Source organism: Halichoerus grypus, chromosome 15, assembly GCF_964656455.1.
Source record: "Halichoerus grypus chromosome 15, mHalGry1.hap1.1, whole genome shotgun sequence".
Taxonomy (NCBI): Eukaryota; Metazoa; Chordata; class Mammalia; order Carnivora; family Phocidae; genus Halichoerus; species Halichoerus grypus.
In genome coordinates this window covers 1,342,004-1,348,003 of record NC_135726.1, presented here as the reverse complement: position 1 = coordinate 1,348,003, position 6,000 = coordinate 1,342,004, and the positions used below count along the sequence as shown (strand labels likewise).

Here is a 6,000-nt window from a genome sequence, read left to right as displayed (position 1 = left end):
GCGCTGCTAAAAATAGCTGGGGGGCAGGGGGGGTGGAAGTTTGTAACTGAAGCCGGCTGTGCCGGGGGGCCGACCCGTGCGCGCTGCCCAGGGCTGGGCGGAGGGCCCTCCGGAGCACCCAGCCGCCGCCGCTGCCGGGAGCGTGTTCGCGAGGATTGGCCCCCGCGCGCGGCCCGACCTGGGAAGCGGGTGGAGGCTGCTCCCCTCCTCTCCCCACCCCGCCCGCAGGGGCAGAGCGCGGCGCAGCGGCGGCGGGGCGGCTCGGTGCCCGGCGGGCGGCCCGTCTGCGCGGCCCGGGCGGCCTGCGGTCGGGATGAGGACTGCCCTCCGCGCCCAGAGCGCCGGGGCCGCCGCGGCCGTGCCGGGAGCTCGATCGTGTCCGCCAGCGCGGCGAAAGGAGCGGGGCCCTCGGAGCGGGAGGTGAGTGTGGCCGCGCGGCGCCTGGGTAGTGGCGCAGGGACCGGGGCTTGCGCGGCGGGTCACCTGGCTGCCCGCGACCCGCCACGTCCCGGGCGCCCTCGGCGGCGCGCCCCGGCAGGGCCGGACGACCCTCCCCGCGCCCCCGACCCCGCTCGCGGGCCGGGGACGCGCCGCGCCGCCAACGCCAGGGCGCGCCGGGGGCTCGGCGGGGGCCGCGGCGCTTCGAGGCCGGCCTCCGCCCTGCCCAGCGCGGCTTGCAGAGCCCGGGCCAGCTCCGCGGAGCACTTTGCAAAGTGCAGCCCGAGTACCCGCAGCTGCGTACCCGCCAGGGCCGCCGAGCCGGGCCTCCGGAAAGCCGGGCCTCCGGGGAGCAGGGCCGGGGCGGGGGCGCGCGCGGCCGCTGGCCGGCTCATTCATTGCGGACCGGAGCAGCTGGGCCCCCCCGCCCCCAGGCCGGCCGGCCGCCTCCTCCGCGCTGCCCCCGGGCGTGCGGCCCCGGGCACTTGCCCGGGCGAGAGTTGGCAAGGCGGCAGCGGAGGCAGCGCGCGGGCCAGGGTGGGTCTTTGGGGCGGCCGGGGGTTCCGCGCCGCTGCGCGCCTGCGGGGAGGCCACGCGGCGCCCACACCCGGCCCGCGCCCCTGGCCGGCTGGGCGCGCCTAGGGAGTCGGGCCGGAGGGACCCGTGGGGACGCGGCGCCGCGCGGCGGCGGCCGGAAGGGAAGGCCGGCCGGGCTCGCGGGGACTTCCCGCGGTCACCCAGACCCTGCCCCTGCACCCTGGGCCAAGGAGGCAGCGGGTCGCAGGGACAGACTGGGCTTCGCTTGGACTGGCCTCCTGTGCCCTGGCGGTGGCTGAGGCCATTAACTCCTTCCAGACCGGCGCTTGAGCAGTGCCCTGGACGGTGTAGGGACTGTGCCACGTGTTATTGTGTGGAAACCTCCTATCATGAGATAGATGGTACCCCATATTGTGGATGAAGAAACTGAGGATCAGAGAGGTTGAGTGACTGGGCCAAAGCTGCACAGCTAGTGAGCAGCAGGGGCTGCTGGCCTCTCTCCATTCTGTCACACAGACTCCAGTCCAAGGCTGCCTGTTGGTTGAACAAATGTGTATGGAGTCCTCTCTGTGCCCCACACTGTCCTAGGAGCCCACAACCCAGCAAAGACCCCTGCCTCCTTGATAACAAACACGATAAACAGGTAAAATGCGAGGATAGTGTCAGCCGGAGGGCCAGGGGAAGCTGGGGCAGGGTCACGGTGTTTGGAAGGGCCACCCCTGAGGTGTCCAGGGAAGAGGGCATGCCCCCATGTGCCATGTGCCCGGCCTGGCAGGTTCCAGAACCACAGGGCAGAGCATGCCAAGAGCCTCACCTGGGAGTGGGGAGAGGCAGGAGTGCGTTTGAGGCCAGAAGGGAAGCTGGGCTCCTTGAGGGGAGCCCACGGCCCCTATAGCATCGTGGCCTAGGGAGCATGGGAGAGGGTGTGGCTGTATCCAGCGGCAGTGTGGAAGCCAGCAAGTGCCGGGAATTCAGGGTCAAAGAGAACTCAGAGGTTCTTCAACTCCCTCATCAGTGCTCCGTTCTCCACCAGACCCTGCATCCAGGTGACTGACTCTGCTTGAATACCCGCAGCAATGGGGACCTCACTCCCTATCGCAGCAGCCTGTCCCACGGTCCCACCCCTGGAATAGGCTGAAGGTTAGGACAAGGCTCTGTTGTAGGTTGAGGGACAAGCCTCCTACCTGTGGTGGCCGTGGACTCTGGTCCTGTCATCCTGAGCAGCGCACGGCACATCGGGCTAACGCTTACACACGGTTGCCTTTGGAGAATGTTAATAGAGGGATTATGTCCCCTTGAAGCCTAATCTTGTCAGGTCCTGCGCCTTTTCTGACTTGACATTCCAGGTTAGGCACCGTCCTGCCTCTCTCCCTGGGAGAAAGTCAGGGGGTCTCTTCCCCGGCTTCCCATTTACAGAACACAAGGGTGGCCTGGAAGCAGAGACCTGTTCCCACCTCCTGTATTCTGGAACCTCGCCACCATTGATGGTGCCAAAGACACATGTGCTTCTTGACATCAGTTCACACTGTGGATTCCTCCAGAGCCCGGAGACTTCCAAGCCAAGCCCCACCCCCACCTTCCTCCGGGCTTTGACTGTTCCTGAGATTCAGTTACCCGTCTGCTTCCTCATCCAAAATGAGGGGCTCAGAGTTTGGGGAAGGTGTAGTGGTGAAGCGGGCAGGCTGCGGAAGCAGCTGCCCAGGAGCTGTGTGGGCAAGTCACCAATGTCCCTGAGCTTGATTTCTCCATCGGGAGAATGGGGAGACCTCACAAGAACCGGGGGGTGCTGAGGTACAGGGTCCCTGCCGCACAGGCCTAACGCGGTATGAGCTGCTGTGGTTCCTGCCCGCGCAGCTGGGGAGACCCCACGGGGCCTGTGGGAAGCGCTCTGCAGGTACAAAGGGCCAGGAAGGGTGCACGGCACCAGCCACAAGTCCAGGAGGGAGGGCGTTGTAGGGCATGGTCGCGCAGCCCGGGTCCTGCTGGAGGCTGCCCTTGCGACTTCTCCCCCAGTGAGGGGCTCACCCCAGCCGGCCGGCCCACCTCCACCTCGGTTCATTCTAGATGTGTGCAGGAGGGTGGCGACTTGGCAGGGTGGGAGCAGCCCACCGTCTCACCCACTGCAGGCAGCGCTAAAGCTAGAGCCCTGCCCTCCAGGCTGGCCACCACCCCACCCCATTCCCCTCCCCAGTGACAGTCCTCAGGGTCCTCTCTTGGGATGCTGTTCCCCTTTCTCCTCCTGCCCTGCATACCCAGTGGCCTGTCTCCCATCTCCAGCGGCCAGCCCCCTCCTTGCCATGGCACGTGGTCCCCCACCCCATCAGAACTGCCCTCTGTCTGCTCTGGCCTCAGCCCCTCCGGCACCCCGCCTTTGGTTGTGTGGGCATTCCCGTCCCTCCACCGGACAACACCCATCCAGCGCCCCGTCCCCGCTGAGCCAGATACAGCAACACTCCGCACACACGCGCTGGGGGACTCGCGGGATTCTCGGGTAGAATCGGCTCAGTTCATGTTGGAGACCAGCCTGGGCATGGTGGAGGACGTAGGATGGAGGGGGTGAGCGTGGAGACGGACGGCTTTGTGGGTGCCAAGGGCCGTGTCTTCGGCCTCTCCCTTGCTAGCGTATCCTCACCATCTGTCTTGGCAGCTGTGGCCGGGGCGGCAGATACTGTCCTCGAGAACTGATTGCAGTCTTGTGCTTTGGTCCCACCATCTCCCTGGGTGGAAGGAAAAGTGGGCCTGTACGTTGAGGCTGGTCACTGCACGGGGGCCACCAGCCCATGCTCTGCTCCGCAGGCCCCAGCCCAGCGTGGGGCTCTGTCCACCCAGGGAGCTGCCCAGAAGTCCCCGAAGCAGGAGTGGTGGCCCCACTTCAGACATACGTGCTGTACGTGGACCACTGTCCTGGTCCCAAGACGTCATGTGTGCTCGCTGGAAGCTGCCCCCCAGAGGCCAGAGACTGAGACATCTGTCAGTTCTGACCTGGGATCCCCTCCTCCCTTATCAGGGGCTGCCAAGCCTCCAAGACTCCTCGGGATCATTCGGGGTCAGTGTCACTCTTGTAGACCCTCCGTTGGTCCAGGTGCGTCAAGCCAACTTTGGAGAGGGCTAGGAAGGAGGGTGGCAGGCCAGGCAGGGACCCACCTAGGGCTGCTGGGGGCTGGGGCCGGCCGTGCTTAGCACCGTGAGCTCCTGCCTTCAGATGTTCATCAAAGCCTGCCGGCCCCGCCCCCTCGCGCTGCCCTGCGGTTTCTGGTCCTGCTTCCCAACCACCAGAAAGTGAGGTCAGCGACTGCATTGGCGGGAGTCTGGGGGCTGTGACCCCGGCGTAAACTATAGGTTTCCTGCTCATTACTCATCTCAGCTCCTGTTGGGATCGAGGTGGTCTCTGAGAATTACATCCTTGTTTAAATAGAGCCGGCTTTGGGAGGGAGAGTTCCAAATCTGAGTTCCGGGCATGACTGTGGGCAGAGCCTGAAGATGGAGGTGGGGAGGCAGGCCTTGTCTAGGGGGCTCTGGGGTTTGCTTCCCATTCCTGAAATGGTGGTCCCAGGCCCCTGCCCACCTGTTCTCCCCGTCACCCAGTGCTCAATGCAAGCCCCTTCTCCGTCCCCCATGGACGCTCTCCACTCCAGGTGAGGGTGGACAAGACCCTTGAGGGAAAGCAACGTGGGCTTGGGGGGCCCTCAGAGCCCTCGGTCAGGTCCCACTCTCTGGCTGTGACGCCCTTCCAGGCACGCCTGGACCCCAGAGACCGTGGCCAGCCAGGGATGGAGGCTGCATGTGCGTGAGTGAGTGCGTGAGTGGACAGGTGGGCGCCCACGACGGCAGCCCCCTCCTCGCTGCTTGGCCTCTCCCGATAGGCGGGCTGGAGCCAGGGCAGGACGGGGACATTCCATCCCTGGCCGCCTGCTCACAGCCTCTGTCCTGACTCAGGGCTGCTCGCAGGGCCCGCATCCCAGCCAAACAAGCCAAACAAAATCCACATTCATGAACGGCCATTGAGGCTTCTGGCAGCCCGGGTACCGATGCCGTCTGCAGATGTGACCGTTGCCTTCCCCACATTCCTCCGGGACTGCCGGGCCAAGGTGGCCGTGGGTAAACAGGGCTGCCCCTCCCAGCCCTGCATGTGGCTGGCCGGGCGCTGCCCTCTAGGGACACGGTGGAGGGGGGCTTCCCTGGGGCGGGGGACAGGGGGTGGTCAGCGCGGAGATGCCAAGACCCTGGCTGGATGGGGCGAGGGAGCCGGACCGGGTCCCAGTACTGAAGGAACTGTTCCCTCGGCAGAGGCCGGTGGGCATCCCGTGTCCTAGATCAGCCCGACTCGGCAGGGACCTCCCAGGTTTGAGCCGAGTTCACAGAGCATAAGTGCAGGGTTCCGTGGTTTGTAGTGTGTTCACACGGGTGTGCAAGCACTTCCATCCCCCCAAAAAGAAACGCTGTGCTCCCTCTGGCGGTCACCCCCCCGGGCCTGCCCCAGCCCTGGAAACCACGAATCTCCTTTCTGCCTCTGTGGATTTGCCTATTCAGGACATTTCACATGAATGAAATCACATGGTATTTGTGGCTGCCTGACTTCGCTCCTCGTAGCGTTGCCGCCGCGGGGCGTCCACGGTGGAACCTGCCCCGGGGCCTCCTTCCTTCTTATGGCTGAGTGATATTCCGTGGTGTGACTGGACCACAGATCGTGTGCCCATCATCTGCCGATGGACTTCTGGCCATGGGGACGGACTTCCGGCTGTGGTGACGGTGCTGCTGTGAGCCCTGGGAACACGTCTCCGTGGGGCGTGCGTTGGAGTTTCTCGAGGACCGAGTCTGGGAGTGGGCCTCCGGGCTCCACGGTCACTGTCCCCGTCCCCAGCTGCACCATTTCCCGTCTGCGCCAGCGAGTAAGGCTATGGGGGCCTCTCTACCCCCTTGCTGTGCTCGAGGATGCCAGGACAGGGAGGCGCTGGCTCAGGGTCACACAGCTGGGAAGTGGGACCCCGGATGCGACCTCTGCTCGGGCTCCAGAGCCGCGAGCAC

The 6,000-nt window shown here is 65.6% G+C and overlaps 1 protein-coding gene across 1 annotated transcript in view; it reads left to right on the top strand.

Annotated features, from left to right (window-relative positions):
- The first annotated feature begins 282 nt into the window (after positions 1–282).
- ZNF469 (zinc finger protein 469) overlaps positions 283–6,000 on the top strand; it is a 42,688-nt gene continuing 36,970 nt past the window's right edge. The window contains exon 1 of the mRNA XM_036087559.2: positions 283–420. The gene's annotated coding sequence lies outside the window, so the exon portion shown is untranslated. The remainder of the gene's footprint in view (positions 421–6,000) is intronic.